This window comes from Canis lupus, chromosome 7 (assembly GCF_048164855.1).
Source record: "Canis lupus baileyi chromosome 7, mCanLup2.hap1, whole genome shotgun sequence".
Taxonomy (NCBI): Eukaryota; Metazoa; Chordata; class Mammalia; order Carnivora; family Canidae; genus Canis; species Canis lupus.
The window spans coordinates 44909041-44928321 of NC_132844.1; the positions used below are offsets into that span (position 1 = coordinate 44909041).

The 19281-nt window shown below is 34.8% G+C and overlaps 1 protein-coding gene and 1 long non-coding RNA gene across 2 annotated transcripts in view; one reads left to right on the forward strand and one right to left on the reverse strand.

Moving 5' to 3' along the window:
- The window catches only part of EYS (eyes shut homolog), a 1513100-nt gene that overhangs the window by 1049492 nt on the left and 444327 nt on the right, over positions 1-19281 (forward strand). The gene's annotated exons all lie outside the window — the stretch shown is intronic.
- Positions 797-4771, reverse strand: LOC140636296 (uncharacterized). The gene is made up of 3 exons (XR_012033581.1): positions 4365-4771; positions 1149-1847; positions 797-1048 (listed from the first exon to the last, which is right to left on the reverse strand). It is a non-coding gene; the product is annotated as an uncharacterized lncRNA (long non-coding RNA).

Genomic DNA, 19281 nt, shown 5'->3' on the forward strand with positions numbered 1-19281 from the left:
GATCAAGTCCCACATCAGGCTCCCTGCATGGAGCCTGCTTCTCTCTCTGCCTGTGTCTCTGCCTCTCTCTCTCTCTCTCTCTCTCTCTCTCTGTCTCTCATGAGTAAATAAATAAAAATCTTAAAAAAAGAGAGAGAATGCTTCCTGATGACATATATTTCTACTTTTCTCAGGAATAATGTGGAATTAAGGGAGATAAATATAAGAGAGTTATGGAATATTCTGCTACTAGCAACCAGTTTAGAGGGGCAAAGCTTATAGTGTGACCAGGTTGCCAGAGAGTTGATGAATGCTTGAGGAGATATTCTGCAAGGTTAACAACTGGTTAAAGCTGGAAAACCAAAACTGGAGGAAAATAGCAGAGATTGTCTTCAGTACCCTTAGTTGCCTTCTTGTCTCAGTTTCTAAGTATCAAGTATTCTCAGTTAGATATGTATTTATTCAATCATTTTTTCATTTATTCAGTCAGTAAATAAGGATTGAGCACCTACAATGGCAGTCACTGCACTCAACCCTGTGGATACAGCAGGATATATAGCAAGATATAGCCCCATGATCAGGCTCTTGTTCTCATTAGCTCTCTATATAGTGTAGACTCGACTGTATATAGAATGATCAGCATTGTTTTCCTTTAAACCAGAATTTTGAGCTTAAATTTGTTTTTTTTTTTTTGAAGATATTTATTCCATTCCCAAATGAGAGAAAAGCTTGTACAAGAGCTTGATGTGATCAAAGTTGGCAAATTTGAAGTTCAGAATGAAGATTATTGTGTATAGTAAATGAAGTAGGTGTAGAACAGGGTGAGTATGCAGGACCAGATCATATAGTCCTAGCAGTTAATATTTGTAAGCAGCCCTTTAAGCAGGAGAGCCATTTTCTGATACACATTTATTTTAAATCACTGGACTAAGTGGAAATATGATCTGAAGGGGTGATGTCTGGGAGCAGGAATAAGTTGTGAGTGAGAATCAGGAACCTGCTGGCAACCAGTGCCTGAAATCCAGTCAAATGACGACAAAGTATCTTCATAAATGGAAATATTCTGACCCTAAGAAAAAGACATAAAGACTTAAAGATTTAACAAGTTGCCATTATATGAACATGGTTGTAGTTGAAAAAGAAGAAATGAATTACAATCCGAATTTTACCTTCCCATCAGGAAAAGGCTTTTTTTTTTTTTTTTTCCAATTTGTTTACTTCTTTGCTGCTTTCAACAAAAATAAAGGGCTTGCAAATAGTTTCCCATCTGCAAAGGCCAATGACCATAGCTTACCAGCTAGATTGATAACTGAAAAATGCACTGTAAATATAATTTAAGAAATTTTTGTATTTAAGAAAAGAACTTAACAATGTCCATGAAAGAGGGAAGGGCTTTAATTAAAATACCCCCACATAACTTGAGGAAGATAGAACTTATAAGAACCAGGATCTTACAAAATAAATAAATGAAAAAATAAAATCTATACAAGCCTATGGTAAAACTCTACAGGGAGAAAATCAAAGAAAATACAAAATCACTTAAAGAGAACTTTAGAAAGAGAGGGAGAACCACAAGATTAACACAAGAAAGATAAAATTCCAGATAACTTTGAACTAACCTACGACGAAGTGAAAGGAAATATGCCTTTATGAAAAATAAATGGGACAAGGCAAGGGAATTTAAAATTAAACTGAGGGGATCCCTGGGTGGTCAGCGGTTTAGTGCCTGCCTTCAGCCCAAGGCCTGATCCTGGAGACCCGGGATTGAGTCCCACGTCGGGCTCCCTGCATGCAGCCTGCTTCTCCCTCTGCCTGTGTTTCTCTCTGCCTCTCTCTCAGTCTCTGTGTCTCTCATCAATAAATAAAATCTTTAAAAAAATAAATAATTAATTAATTAAATTAAATTAAATTAAACTGAAACAATATGTGTGACCATCTCAATAGGATACTAAAGGCATTCAATACAGTTAAACATCTAACTATGATAAAGAGATTTAGCAAAAGGTTCTAGGAGGAACCTTATGAGTAACATGTAAAAACAGATGCATAGTCAACGGTTGGGAAATGCTAAACTTTTCACCACGTCATTCATCATGGTGGTAGACAGAGTTCCTAGCTACTGCAGTAAGATTAAAAAGAAAAAAATTATATGGATTTGCTTAGAAGAAACAAAACTCATGGGTTGGCTTCCTGGAAAACTTAAGAGAATATACAGAAACATTAATAGAATAAGATGGAATACTTCGTTTGCTGAATGTCAATATCTGAAATTGACATTTCTATATATTCATTTCTATATATCAAATTGCATTTCTATATATTCATGCCTAAGTTTTATAAAATGCAATTTAAAATATCACAAATATGTAAAACACCCTTAAATATTATATAAATATTGTAACTAAGTGTAATAAATATTACATAAATATGTATACTACAAATAAGTATATAATAAATTCAGAAAAATTATATATGAGGAAAATTATAAAGCTTTATTTAAATATCTTAAGAAAATATAATGTTCTTGACAGGGATATTCAATATAATAAAGATGTCTAATTCTTCTATTCTCCCCCCCAAATTTGTACGTATGTATACATAATAATAAGTAATATTTATATTTATAATAATAAGTAATACATATAATCATTACATATATATTCAATACAGTTCCAGTAAAAAGCCCAGTGGGTTTTTATTTATTTTGGAGAAGAAAAAGAGTGAATTGCTCTTCTAGATAAGACATTACAAAACTTAGAGTAATGAAGAATGCATGGTATCATTTATAGTGTCAGTACAGGAATCACAACAGAGAACAATGGAAAAATAGATGGGTATGATTTACTAAAAGATTCTGAGAAAATTGATTTGCCATAATGGGAAAAAAAAACCCACAGAATCTCGATATACAAAAATCAATTCTAGTTGAATTAAATTGCTAAAAAAGGTAAAATGGTAAAGTTTAGGGAACATATATTTTTCTATGATTTCAGAGGAGGGCAAACATTTAAAGCTTTAGAAGAATAGATAGGAGACTATCTCAGTGAAATTCCAAATCTTTAACATATATTTTAAAAATCAGTAAGCTTGATTTTTCTACAGTTGAGAATGTCTTTCTTAAAAGGCTCTATAGAAAATCATAAAACAAGCTATAATTTGTAAAACATTTGTGACATATAAAAATGACAAATAGCTATGTCTCAGATGTTGCAAAAATAAGATACTAATTAATAGGACAATTTAATAGCAAAACTGGCCAAAAAATGACTGGAAAAATTCAAATTAAAGTCATAATTAGGTATGTCATACAAACATAGGCAAAAATTTCTAGAATTTAATAGTAACAAGTATTGATAAGGATAGAGAATAACAGTAGCTCATGTACTACTGGTAGAAATGTAGAACCTACTTATTGAATCAAGTTGGATACATGCAAATTCTAGACCTAGAAATTCCACCTTTTCTCTTGTATATAACCACCAACAAACGCATATAAGAAAGTTCCTAAGGTCATTGTTCCTAACTCTGAAACAACTGAAACCACCCAAATTTCTGTTAACACTAGTAAAGAAAAATAATATTAATATATTCTATAACAATATTCTAGAGTGGTAGAGCTGTGTTAATGAGAGGTAAACATATAAGTGTGGGTGAATCCTAAAAATGTTATTGATTAAAAATAAGCAAGCCACAAATGAATAGCACAGTATACACTTATTTAAAAAAAAAAAAAGGATAAAACTAAGCATGATGTTCTTTAAGTTAGGGTCAAAACATAAATGGAGAAATGTAAAGGAAAGTTAGGAGAAATTCAGGATAGGGAATACTTTGTGGAGGGATATAAACCAGGGGACTGGGACTGAGGGAAAGCACAAAGGAAACTTATTGCTGCAGATATTCTGTTTATTAAGTCACTAGTGGGCTCGCCATTTTATTATTGTCCTCTAAAAGTTGAATATATATTGCATGTGGATACACAACTATGTTCTTTATCAGTTATTACAAGTAATATAATACCTCAATCTGCTGCTTTAGGGTAGTGAAATAATATGAATCAATCTAGGCTAGAATTTTCCCTTTACTTTCTACTTCTGTTTTATACTATGAAATAACAACTCTTACAGTATATTCTTTGAATTCAATTGGCCCTTATAATGTGAGTTCATTCCTTCTTAGATAAGGAAAGTAGAGAGTTTTCCTTGGCCAAGCTCTGGAATGAGCTAGTACTTGCTTCAAAAAGAAACTGTTTCTGCCCATGATCCCATTGCCCTTTCATAGCCTAGCTGAGTAACAATGGTGAAAGACAATTAAACGCAATAAATACATATATCAAAACATCTTGTTTTACATTTTAAATATATATAATTTTTGTATGTCAGTCATACCTCAATAAAACTGGGAGAAAATCAATTAGAACATTTTTTTCTCTTTTAAAGCACTAAAAAAATTACCAGTACTCTAATAGAAATATCACATTCTAAAAATTGTATATATTTTTCAGCCAGAAGGAGATATATGAATATTGTAGAATGTTCTCTTTTCTCTTTTTCTAAATCAGATCTAAATTATCTTCCCGAAAGAGCTGACATGACTATAGTATCCCATGTTAGAGGCAATGGAGAGCATTTATCAATTCATTCTTTCCCGGAGAGAAAAAATTAAATCCTGGCACCTCTCCAAATGCAAACTCCTCAGCCTTTAAGTAGAATTGTCTAAGTATCTCCTATAACACTGCCCCCTCACATTTTCCCCATTTTTGTGAGTAGCACTCCAGTTTATTCAGTTGGTTGGCTTAGAACCCTCAGCAATTCTCAATTCCTTTCTTCCTTGTCACCAAAATTCTATCAAGTGCTATGTGTTCTATACTAATTCTATACTAGCCTATCCATTTTCCTACTTATCATTTTCTTCCTTGTCTGCTATACGGTCATCACCACTGGGAGCACTATTAATTTTCCTAACTGATCTCACTCTTCTATTCCACCTTCTCCAGTGTGTTCCCCACATAGCAATCAGAGTCATCTTTATATTGTTCTTTTACCATTAGGAAAGCAATACATAAAAAAAAATTAAATTCTCCAAAATATCACTTAGTAAGAGCATTCTTTGCCCCACCCCAGTTTTCTATTTTCATTCTCCAAAATTCTGTCTCATACCCTTCCTGAAGCTGTCCATCTGTCCATCATATATATACTCATTTTTTCCATAAATAAGAGCATACTTTACACATTATTCTATTTTGTGCTAGGTCTTAATTTATAAAGGTGACCAGGGCAGCCCAGGTGGATCAGCGGTTTAGCGCCGCCTTCAGCCCAGGCCGTGATCCAGGAGTCCTGGGATCGAGTCCCATGTCAGGCTCCCTGCGTGGAGCCTGCTTCTCTCTCTTCCTCTCTCTCTCTCTCTCTCTCTCTGTGTGTCTCATGAATAAATAAATAAAATCTTATAAAAATATAAAAGGTGACTAAGTAAGTACACAGAGAGGTCACTGCCATTGAAAGAAAAGTTTAATATTACCCATGGTTTCCCTAGAAATGAGAGTCATGGCTCCTCATTCCAGGTTATAAGAGGAACACCAGAGTTTTGGTCAGGAAGCAGAAAGCAGACATGGGGGAACACCCAAGTCACTATCTTTACTGAGATTGTCCCAGGAAAGGCCAGGGAGGGCAGGGTAAATTGTTTAGGATTGGTGAGTTTGACTAATTTCTATGGGTTTTGATCTATAAAGATGATCTCTAGTTACCTGGCACTTGGCCCTAGGAAGGATTAAGGTGGAGGAATATTGCCACCCTGGGGTACGCAGGCCAGGTGGAACAGTATGTCTCTTCATTGGTTAGTTTGCATATCGAATGCATGTCTGACTCTGTTATTCCTAAAAATTTGCTAGCCTCAGAAGGCACAGTCTCTCTCCAGTTGGAAATATTCTTAAATGTCAAGTATCATAAGGTACAGAAAATAAAACACATGATTAATACACTGTTCTTTGATGTTATCATTTAATAATAGTTACCAAAGACTTTTTCATATCAGCATATAGAGATCTACTTCTATCTTTTTAATAGCCATGTAACATTTCATTTTATGAATATTTCGTAATATATTTAAGTTCAAATGATGATGGATTTGTTGGTTGGTTGTTTTTCTGCTGGGAAAAATAATGCTGGAATTAAAATATTACCCAATTATATAAGGGTGGCTCAGTTAGTTAAGTGTCCAGCTCTTGATTTTGGCTCAGTCATGATCTCAGGGTGGTGAGATTGAGCCCCATATTGGGCTGCACACTGGGTGTGAAGCCTATTTAAAATTCTCTCTTTCTCCCTTTGCCCCTCCCCCCTTCTCACTCTGTCCCTGCCTCCAATCGTTCTTTCTCTCTTCTCTTAAAAAAAAAAAAAAATCACCCACTATATATTTGTTTGTAAGTACAAGTGTATCTCTAGGATAAACTCCTAAAAGTGGAAAAGACATGTTCTTTTAAATACAAATTCAATATTGACGATTAATTAAATTCCAGAGAGGGTACCAGTTCAATTTCCCCCACCACTAGCATGACATTAAGATTCTTGAAGCCTTCAGCATCAGTTTTTCAAATTAATCAGTTTTTTAAAATCTTGCCAGTCACATGGCAGAGCTGCAAATATTAAAATATGAGTAAGAATGTGCAATTTCTCATGTTTGTAAGATATTCATACTTCTTCTGTTTCACTGTGTTCTGACCTTTGGTTATTTTTCTATTGTAGTATTGGTCTGTTTATATTGATTCTTTTTGTCATATATATTGGAAATGGAAATTAAAGTTTTTATTTAATCAAATTTATTAATTCTTGACCTTTGGCTTCTGGTTTAATGATGGTTTTAAGAAGGTTTTCTTTCTTCCAAGATTTTTTTTTTTAAATGTCCATATAGTCTTTCTATGCCATCATGGTTTTATTGTAGTTCTTACATTAAAGTCTTTAATTTCATTGGAGGTTATTTTACTGTAAGGGCACATCTAGTGAGGATGCTAAGAGGAAAGAATAGAGCTAAATTATAGTTGTTAGAGAGACAGCAATCAAGGATGATGGAAGAGAACATAGCCGTGGTGGACAAAACACACGGATGGGAAGAGAAGTGAAGAATTAGGGGTGACAGAAGTTGGTATGAAGGGAAAGAGATAACAGAACAAGAATAAGAGGCATTGAGCCCCAGGGTACTTTTTATGTCAGGATCAGATTTTGGTGGATGAGGAAGACATCTTTATTTTCCATATATGACAACTAGCTGCATTATAATAGAGTATTTCAAAACTCACTGCATGTTGCACTGCGGTGCTGATATCATGCAACATTTCCCTTCAAAACATAAAAGATAGAATAAATAAATTTCATGGGAACATACAGGAAGCCTTTATTTGACTAAATATCCTTAGGTTCTTCAAAAATTAAAGGTGCTACATAAATAAACAGCACCTCATTTTTTTAGCAGTTTCAAGAGCATGTAATAATAATTTTGAAGAATGAATAATAAAAGTATGAAAAGTGCGACCATTTTGATTTTCCTTTGTTTTCTTACCCAGAATCCACAGCCCATTAGCAAACATTTTCTTGCAAACATCAAGCATTTTAGTGATAGCCTTGGTGGCCACTGTTTACTATCGTTTTATCTTTACAGTACTTTTAACTTGTTTTGCTGCTGTCAGCCTTTTGTGCTCAGTCCAATCTGGTAGAGTTTTACTGAACACCCCAATGCCTGGTTAAGAACTTCAGGTTAGCCCATGTGCCCTACACTGATATGGGTGACTCCTCTGACAGATGTGACTCCACAGAGGCCTGGCTCACTAATGCCGTGATTACAGCTGGTTCCGGATGAGTGAGGTTGCCATAAATCTAACCTCCATGTAAGTGAAGCGTCACTGTGACATTTCATCAGATTTTGTCCTCAACTGACTTGCCTTTTATTTTTTAAGCTAAAATTGGGATATAAGATCTTAAATCAGCATCAACTCAATAACACTCTTTAAAAAGTGCTTTGTAATAATGGAACTGTAAACTCACTGAACTGAAGACAGTTCCACCCTGAGGAATACAATTTTTGTTACACTTTTGCTGACTGGTAAAACATTACTTACTTGTGTGTATTTGTTTGTTTTAAGCTAAGGAGTCTTTACTGTTGCAGTTTTCAACTGTACTATTTCACTAACATCTCACCCAAACTTAAGATGCCATTGCTTAAGTGTTACCTTAAGCCAGGCTAGAGCTCAATTATATTTTAATTAAAAAAAAAAAAATTCAATAGTCAATTAACTAAATATTTGGGTGTTTATGAACTTGCAATTTGGAGAGGTAAAATCAGAAACTGAAATAATGAAAGCTGATTGAATTCCTTAGTGTTTTATTTACTCTTTGTAACTCTTTGTTCCCTCTTGATTCTCTTTTTAATTTATAAACGTTTGAAAATTAGACATATTTGTGGTTCCTACAAAAGTATGCAGTTTCACATCATTGTTTCACTTAACATTCTTTTATTAGACTCCTCTGTGCTGGATTCTCAAAATGCAGAGAAGAGAGCAACACAGTGCCTTTCCCCACATTTTCAGATCCAGTAATAAATTAGCTGCTTCTAAGTGGAAAGAGAAAAGTGGGGTAGAGCAAAGGGGCACAGGATTGAATCAGGGAGACAGCTTGACGATGTTGCCCCAGGTCATGCAGTGCACATTAACTCCTAAAGCTCTAGTGCTTCATCTTAAAAATAAGTATGTCTTCCACTCTGCTTACTTTAGTTTTTATTTTTGAGAATCAAATGAGCTTAATCAAGTAAAAACTGTTACTGTGGCATCTATCTACTACTATTTACAAAGGAAAATAGTACTACTACTTCTGTTAAAACTTTAAGTTGCATATCCCACAATGAGTATCATTGCTGCAAATATGCACATATTTGGAGAGCCTGGGACACATTATTTTAAAGTATTTCAACACCTTTAAAGAGAATCAGAGAGAATATATTATTGCAAGGTGTTCTTCAAAAATTAAAAATCTGTTTCCTTTATCTACTAATTATTCATTACGCATTTTGAGAGGGCTTCTACTGATACGAGTATTTGGATAACTATCCCCACTCGTAACTGTTTGAGTGATTAAACCAAGTAACAGGGAACGTGAGGAAAAAAAACTAGGGGTAAGGTATTATAATTTTATAAGTATTTAATTGTGCTTACTCTAAGAAGTCTCAATGAAGGCAATACTTAGAATAAGCAGAGTTATTTTTGGTGAATACCTACTATGATCCAGACATTATTCTAAGTACTTTATGTATAAATTTCATTAATTCTTAGAACATTGTCAAATGTGGAATTCATTGTCAGAGATGTTAATTAACTTACCAGAATGCACACTGGCAATCAGAAGTACTCAGATATGACTAACTCCAATGTACTTTTTTTTTTTTAATTTTGTAATTCTAAAATATATTTGGCAAATTTTCCTTGATTTTTCTATTCTCAATTTTTGGTCACTGCCTGGTCAAAAGAGTTTGTCAAAGCAGATAAAACTATACCATGTTCTAGAAATTATTTTCTAAGTGTCCAGAAAACATGGAGATTTTAGGTTCAGGTCCAGGAGAAGCCCAAGAGCTCAGTTCAAAATCAAGATATTTCAGCATCAGGTCAAGAACACTTCATATGGCTCTAGATATTTAAGACCAGGTGTGATCAGGTTATATATACCCATGGTTGAACTAGAATATATTAGCTGTTTTATCAATATATGTTGATCTTCTTTTCCCAGCTTTCAATGTGTTTTGAAAAACTGGAACTTCTACAGAAAAGCATCCATACGTGGGAAGAATTAAGTATTAAAACTCATATTGGCATTTTTATTATCTTACATGACGTGGTTATCAATCTCTGACATAAGCCATTCTATTAAATTTTCCAAGATAATAAAGAAAAGATAAATACAACACCAATACTCTGTACCTTAAATTTTGAGAGAAAAAAAATATTCTAGAAATGACAAAAGTGGACTGAGAAAATTGTCAAATTAATTTTGTTTTCCACAATAAAATGTTAGAAAATATTTCTTGGCTTTTCCACTGTGACTGATTGATTATAAAATTAATTTCCTTAACTTACAATCTCTCCCTGTATCCATGCCCTTGACCATGTGACTTAACAGCTCCTCCCATCAAGAAGCAGTATCTACTTTTCCACTTTTGAATCTGAGTGGTCCTTGTGACTTGCTTTTGCCAATATTATGCGGCAGAAGTAACATGACACCAGTTCTAATCCTAAACCTCAAGAGATCTTACACTCTTTTACTGCTCTCTTGAATGTCCTGTAACCAGTGACCATGATGTAAACAAGCACTGGCTAGCCTACTAGACAATGAAAGAACACATGGAACAAAAATAAGTTGTCCCATTTGGGACCATACTAGATTGTTTGAATATAACAAATAAAGCAGTATCTATCTATGGTAGCCTAAATGAACCTGGGTGTAAGATAAGACTGCCTAGCTAAAAACCTGGTCCATATTATCAACCTATAGAATTGTGAGCCACGTTAGTTGTTTTGGAGTGGTTTGTGGCATGGCATTAGCTAACTAATAATTCACTCTTAACTATTCAGGGTTGAAAGATTCCCTTTGAACCTGAAAACTAAGCAGCCTTCCCGTTACCATACAGGCACTGATTTTTGAACTCATTATAGTACTGAATTTTCCATTCAATATAAAGCTTTAGCATTACATGTGCAATATGTAAGTATGTAGATGTAGAATGTAAGGATATAACCTATCATGGTAGATAGTTCTCCAAATTAAAGCACCTGTTAAGGACAAAAATAGAAAGACAGTAGTGTGTATCTGAAATTGTAGTCTTTACAATGTCCTTCTTTATTCAGAAAAGATGCCCTCTCATTCTTCATAGAGCCTCAAAATCATAATAGTTTTTAGATCCTGTTTTAAGCTACTTCCTTTAGGAATCACACTACCTTCTCGACCTACACTTAATAAAGGACTGTTTTTCAAACCAACATATCCATGGGCAATGGTCAGAGACAAAGAAAATTGCTTATCCTATTGATTAGCAAATACTGGATATAGGCATGGTTTTCTTTATTGTGGGATGAATATTGATGAATTAAAAACAATAATAATATAGAGCTTGTGAAAAAAATATTAAAAAGCAAGAGAAAACAAACATCACCTTGAAAAGGGAAGAGTACTTCTAAAACTTTAGGATCCAAGGGAAATGTTGTATTAAATCAAATTCAAAAAATTCTGAAATAGGACAATAATGTCGTAGGAAAGAAAAGTTGGCTTAAAAGGGCAAGAAGATGAGATGTAAAGTCAACAAGCTGAGATGAAAAGGAATATAGGTGAGATCAGAAAGGATTGCAATAAAACTGGAATTGCAGAGTTTTAAGTAAAATACACATTGAATCTACTGAAGAAAGTTAGTGACTTGAGAAAATCAAATCAGTAGAGAAGAATCTTTAGAAGTGTCTCCTGATTGAAAAGGAAAGGAAATTATAATGAGGTGATTATAACATTTACCACTTACTGAGCAATTACCCCATGCCAGTTTCTTCTTTAATACAGTGCAGATGAACTTTTTAATCCTCAAAACAATCCCATGATGTTTATAGTACATTTCCTATCATCACTTTACTGATACAGAACTGAGGCAAGACATGCCTAATGCATGGAGTCTGCTTAAGATTCTCTCTCCCCCTCTTCCTCTGTCCATCCCCCTGCCCCCTCTCCTTAAAAACATATAAAAATAAAAAATAAAACTGAGGAAAAGAGAGCTCATGAATGTTTCCCTATGATGAAGAACTTATAAATTGTCAAACTAGAATTTAAACCAAGACATTCCAACTCCAGAAATCATGCTCTTAGGACCGTTTTTCTGAAAAATCAAGACTTTAAAGGAAAACCTTTTGGTGCTGGGGGAAAAAAAAAAAAAAAAAAAAAAGCTTGTGTAAGCAGATCGAAGGAATTTTCCAGATTCTGGCAAAGTTTAAAAAAGAATCATACTAGGTAAATCTTAGAAAAATTGTCCATATTGAAAGGATAGGTTTAGAATACTGTAAAAACCCAGGTAGGAAACAAAACAAAACAAAATGAGTTTACCTTCAAAATAACAAAAATAGTTTCTGCCTTAGAATTTTTCTCTTCAACATTAAATGTCAAAAGAAAACCAAATGAATCAAGATTTAAATAAAAGACAAGGTAGGGGGCACCTGGGTAGTTCAGTTGATTAAATGCCTGACACTTGATTTTGGCCCAGATCATGATCTCAGGGTTATGAAATTGAGCCCTATGTCAGGCTCAATAGATCTTGTGAAACATCTATTAAGATGTGTTAAGAATTAAAAGTCTCTCTCTGCCTCTCTCTCCCCTAAAAAATAAAAAGCGGGGTGGGGGATATGACAGAAAAATTTTATTCATGAACTAATGAAATACAAATACAATTTTTATAAATATCTTACTCATTTAACTCTTATTTTTTAAAAGTGCTCAAAGATGTGTGCCCATACACTAAAAGGAAGAATTCCAAAGGAATAGTGCTAATGTTGAATCATTTAAACATAAAATATACTGTAAATATTATAAAAATGGATGGAAGTGACAAATATAATCTGAAAATGAATTTACATAATATAAAAGTAGATGAATAAATGTTTAGGATTCCAAAGCTCAGATAATGTTTACAAATACTAGGAAATGAAATGAGTCCTGTGTGTGGGTGTCAGGTTGGTGGTAGGGAAAGCAGTTAAACTGTTTTACTGTGTAGGGAGAAGTGGTGTAATCAAAAACAAAATTTTTGAAATAAATGTAAACATCTTATGTAAAGTTTAGAAAATCAAAGTCAGAATTACATTAAAAATTTCATCTCACTTAAATGAGATTTATGTAGGTAATCATGAATAACCTCATATTAGGTGATGTTAAATATGTATATATATCACCAATAGTCCCCCAAAGAAAATTATAACAGGCAGAATCATCTTAATAGATATGAAAATAATACAGTTTATATCACTAACATCCTTTTGATTAAACCTCATAGAAAACAGGAATGGAAGACTCCGTAATGATCAAGACCATATTTTAAGTAAAAAAATGTTATAGTCATTGATAAGATGCTAATAAGACCAAAAAAGTACTATTGACAATAAGAAGAAAAATTCTACTTCAATTACCATTTACCACTGTTGTGGAAGCACATTGAAATAAAACAATACAATAAGACAGTGAAATAAGACAAACATGAATAAGAGTCATAAGTGGTAAAATAAATACAACATGGTTGTTATTATTTAGTTTCTAAGTCTTTTTTTTTTTGAGATTTTATTTATTTATTGATGAGAGACACAGAGAGAGAGAGAGGCAGAGACATAGGCAGAGGGAGAAGCAGGCTCCATGCAGGGAGCCTGATGTGGGACTTGATCCTGGGACTCCAGGATCATGCCCTGAGCCAAAGGCAGGTGCTAAACTGCTGAGCTATCCAAGGATCCCTTAGTTTCTAAGTCTTAAATATAAACCTGAAATCTATCAGAATTAGTAGAAAAATCATTTTAATGGTGATATACCAAAACAACAATATAATTTTATATATCATTTCCAATTAATTAAAGGATATTCTATCAAAGATGATCTATTTGACTACAGAACAAAAAACATACAATTTCTAGGAATAACCTTAAGTAGTATGGAAGGCCTATCTGAAAATAACTGGTAAGATATTGCTAATAGTTGTACAGAAACTTGAGTAAATAAAAGGAAAATAAGTGGAGAAATTTAAGAGCCTAAGTATTCAAAGTTTGTGGTTACCAAAGAAGATTCTGTACTATAGCTGGAGAACTAGGAAGGACACCAATACCAGTTAGAATTAAATTGACCTGGGAATGACATATAAAACTAACAAAACTATGTGGCTAAAAAAAGATTGAAGTCTGTTTCACCTGTAAATAATAGTAGTACCTGGCTGGTGCAACAACAACATCATCATCTCCCTGGATCCAGGCTCCTTACAGTCTCTGCCATCCTCAGCCTGGTGCTTCCACCTCAATCTTTTCAGATAACGAGTTGAACTCCAGCAATCCTAGCTTCCTTCCAGCAGGACCAAGGTAAAAGCAATGAACAGAATCTCCCTCCATTAAAGAACACCTTCCAGCATTTTACATCTTTGTTCTTATTAAGCATTAGCCAGAACTCAGTCACATTGGAATGCTTCAATCAAGGGAAGCTGAGAAATACAGTCTTTACTTTAGATGGCTGAATGTTCCCAATAAAATATAATGCCTTCTGTTACTTAAGGGAAAAAAATCGGAGTGTTAAGAGAAAACATATAGTCTCTTCAACAGGCACATCAAGGAGATAAAATATTGAAATGCTTCTGGAAAAATGTGTTTTGATTTTGATGAAATAACCATAGAGGGAAGAAATATTAATCTGTTTCTGTAAAAGAGGGAACTGCTCTATCAAAAATTTTTTTCATCAGGCAGAGTTAAACAGGCAAGGAAGAATTTATTCAGGACTATTGCAATAGAGGAGAGTGATTGAACTCCACTCTGCTGAGACAGAACACACACAAGTTTAAGGTCTGGAGTGAGCTAGTGGAAAAGTAGTAGAGGATGTTAATGGATAGGTTAGTCAGTGTAATTCGATATCTGTGTTTGCTATTTGGCACTGGCACTTATCTGGATTAGACTTCTAACCTCCTGGTGAGACTGGGAAATGGGCACCAACTTCATTGATAATTACATTACAAAAGGCTTTCAGGCCCTTGAGGAAGACAATCTTGGTTTGTAAAACTGGTTTAGAGGCTAAGAGATTTACATCTCAAAGGGACAGAAACAGAAAAAGAATTTACAGTAGAAAGTTTTCTAAAAGACATGCCCTAAAGAAAGGGAGGTCAGAGCCCTATAGTGAGGAAGCCAGTTCAAATTTAGTCTAGCTGAGGGAAACATTAAGGTCATCTTGATCATAACTTTATTTCAAATACAGTAGGGCTGGGAACAGGAACAAGCAGTGGGAGTTGTTGGTTGAGCAATTAATTATACAACAGTAAAATTGCTATCTCAGACTTAGCTTTTATAATTTCTGGTTATAATATTTGCTTCCCAAATACACCTGGAAGAGCATCTCTTTAAATGAAGAGGAATCTGCCATGGATGGCTCACCTAGATATTTTAGGGCCTGAGAAAGAAATAGGAGTATTCTCCGGGTAACTTCTAATAGCTACGGAAAATAGGAACTCTGTACTCAGTAGATGTACACCCAGAAGGATTGCTTTAATGTATTACATAAAATGCTATTGCCATATAAGCATAAAAAGTCTGGTTCAAATGACTCAGAGTATTGATCTAACTGAATTCCACAGATATTGGGCTGAAAAAAATTACCTATAGGGTATATTACCATGGCAGTGTGTTGGATATTATGTTAGGTGTTTGTGGGAGTGTCATATGGGGGGTGATTGTATAAGCAAATGTCTAGAAGCTTATTCTCATAAATAGCTAACTACAATGAACTTTATATTAAAAAATATTCCAGAATGTGAGCAGCCTAGACTTACTGTGACATTTTTTCACTGCTTTGTAAGTTGATCTCTATACACTCTAATGCAGTGATTTAATATCTTGAGGTAAATGCTATTAGACTATTTTTCCTTTGTGTGAAAATTGTGCTGACTTAGAAAAGGACAATGCTTGAATTATCCCATGTGGCATAATGTTGCTTTTAGGATCTGCTTTGTCTTTAAATTATGTAACTTGTATTCAGGAGTCACATTTTTTTTCCTTCAGTGTTTGCTTTCATGTATCCACCTTATCCTCTAAGTTAGCATGGTAAAACACAGGCCCTTTTTGTATTTGCATTAAACAACGCGGAAATTTCTGTGACATATTTCCTCTCCAATTAGCAATCAATTGATTTTGGTGCCATTCTCATTAGGCCAGCCTAGGGGATTCACTCTCCAGCTGCTTTAGCTCTCTGAAGCTTACTAGTGGAGATTTACAGGAGATTTACACTAGATTTTGCCACACAGTGAGTATTCCTTACAACAAATTGACGTGTACCACCTGAAAATTAGAAATTTGAAATGGGCAGCCTATTTTATATTGTATCTTCATACTGTTAAATTCTTGCTTACTCTCAAAAATAACATTTGAATCTAATTCTTGATGTTGAGAGAACAGTGAAGTAGATTGATGGAAGGAAGGAAGAACTAATTATAGCTCCTTAAGCTCTCATGTCATTCTGCAGCCTAAGAATACCAGTGGGCTTCCTGTGGTACAGAGGTCATGTCAAAATTTAGCACCAATTTGAAAAGGGTAAGAAGACATTTGAAAAATGACACAGAGGGCGCCTGGGTGGCTCAGTGGTTGAACATCTACCTTCCTTTAGGTCATGATCCTGGGGTCCTGGTATTGAGTCCACATCAGGCTCCTTGTGGGGAGCCTGCTTTTCCCTCTGCCTATGTCTCTGCTTCTCTCTGTGTGTCTCTCGTGAATTAAAAAAAAAAAAAGAAAGAAAGAAAAGAAAAATGACACAGAATTTCAAAATTTCCCTTGATTCCTTTGACATGACAGAATCAGAATCTTTCTGGTTACCAAGAATTAAGTAAAATCTTAGAAACCTGTAGCCATAAAAATTGGAATAGTAATCACTTTTGTTGTCATTATCATCATCATCATCATCATCATCATCATCATCATCATCGTCCATACCATTAATTGCAGGCCTGGGGTGTGAACATTCCTGGGTAGGAATTACACCAGGTAGTGAAGTACAGGTGACTTCTTGAGAATTGGAGAAAGGACATGGTATACATAATTCTATCCAGTTAACCAAAATGTACTGTCAATCTAATAGTGCATATACTTTGGTTGAGGCTGGCAATACAAAGGTACTTTAGTTATGGGACTTGCCTTTGTATTTATAGTTTAGAGAGAGAAATAGACACAAAAGGATAATTACAATCCTATGACACGCACCATAGTGACAGAAGAGAAGATTCAGAATAGCTTGGAAATTGAGGCCAAGGAGACCTTTGAAGAAGAGTAAGAATAAATAGATAAAAAGGAATAAAAAGGGAGTTACCATTTATATACATAAAAGAGAAATAACCCTGCTAGAAAGCAATCATCAACAACTTAATTATAACTACTTAATCAAATTAAGTAGGTAGAAAATTCTGTAGGTTGAGATTTTTTTTTAAAGATTTTATTTATTTACTCGTGACAGATGCAGAGAGAGAAGCAAGCTTCATGCAGGGACCCCGGTGTGGGACTTGATCCCAGGACTCCAGGATAATGCCCTGAGCAGAAGGCAGATGCTCCACCACTGAGCCACCTAGGCATCCCACAGGTTGGGATTTTTGAAAGCATCAGAGAATGGATAGATCTTGAAAAATAGGGATGGACATATGGAAGTTTATAAGAAGGAAACTGTTAGTTAAAACTGGACCCCTAGGGATCCCTGGGTGGCGCAGCGGTTTGGTGCCTGCCTTTGGCCCAGGGCACGATCCTGGAGACCGGGGATCGAGTCCCACGTTGGGCTCCTGGTACATGGAGCCTGCTTCTCCCTCTGCCTGTGTCTTGGCTTCTCTCACTGTGTGCCTATCATAAATAAATAAAAATTAATAATAAATAAATAAAACTGGACCCCTAGAGCAAAAGCCCAGAGACAGAATGTGGGACATGTTACAACATGAAAAGTAGACATGTTTTGTTTAGAGCAGAGAAAAATACAGAAAATGTTTTGTGTCAGTTACCTTTCTGGGTATGTTTATATTTTACGTCATTAAATATAACTTATGTATAGTATTATCTATATATGAAAAATGAGAAAATACAAGTCAGAATGTAAAGCCAAGGCAATCTGTGGGCATAAAACCCGATTTCAGATTCAAAATCAGATTTTGTGCTTTTTTAAAAAGTATTTTATTTATTTATTCATGAGAAACAGAGAGAGAGAGAGGCAGAGACACAGGCAGAGGGAGAAGAGGCTCCATGCAGGGAGCCTGATGTGGGACTCAATCCCAGGTCTCCAGGATCAGGCTCTGGGCCAAAGGCAGGTGCTAAACCGCTGAGCCACTCGGGCTGCACAGATTTTGTGCTTTTAAAAGCAACATCTCGCTATTTGAACTTTATGACACTTTATTCTCTATAGGAAATTAAGAATACTCACGGAGTGTTTGAAGCAGAGGTAGTTCTTCACCTGTTATAAAAATTAAATTTACTAAGCTCTGTTATATTGGTCAGAAAGAAAACTAAAGATTGTGAGAACCGTTATGAAATTATTCTAGTAGTCTAAATTCAGCGGGATTTAAATTTAAATGGCAAAGAATAAACAATATAGAAAGAAATAAGGAAAAAGACAAGCCAAAGATATTTCAAAGTTTTTCAATTTGAATGAATGAAAACCATGAGTTAGCGCTAAAAGAAAAAAGTGGACTTCTTTGAAAGGGAGTAGATTTTGAGAGTTGTCAAGATATCAAAAACGACATAACCTACAAGCAACAAGATATGACACTGAAGTTCTGGAGAGCCAGTGAGGGAGAAATAGAATTGGGATTTTCAGCTGAGAGAGATTTATTTCTTACCCATCATAATGTAGCTATTTGCATAGCTCTCATTATCTTGATCTCTTTGGTCCTACTGGGCACATGCATCGAAGGCAACATTTATTGTTCAGCTCATAAATGGGAGGTTATGCCCCTAGCTCTCTTTAAGTCCTTCATGCTTGGTAGTTCAAAATGGCAAATCTGACTACTACTATTGCTGTTGATGTCTATACGTGTCTCTGTAGATGGGCATCATACAGGCAGGCTCCTTAATAACTCGACCACAGGACAGATGAACCTCAGCAACTGCTTGTACGGTTAAGCAGGGTTTCCCTTTTCTTCTGCTGCTTTGTCTTTTTTTCCTTTGCACCTTAGCAATAGAAAGAGAACTAGTGGGGATGAAAGGAAATTGGAGCCAAATCCACAGGAGCCCCTTAAATGAAATATCAAGCACTAGCTCCTCAGCATAAGTGGTTTCCACACAACCGTTCATTGTGAGCCCCTACTGGGCTGAACCAAAGTGTCCAATGAGTTGAACATACTTAGCTCTATGCCTGAAATCAGTCTTATGAGAAAGGTCCTAAAAGCAAACACATTTAAATATGAGTTAATTTTCACTTTTCAATTGTTTGTTTTCGAATGCCATGAAATATTTAAATCACAGTATATCCCAAATTTATGAAGGACAAATTAAATATTTGTAGTGGAAGATTGTAACAACAAATCTATTTGCAGAAACTGCATGGATTTAAC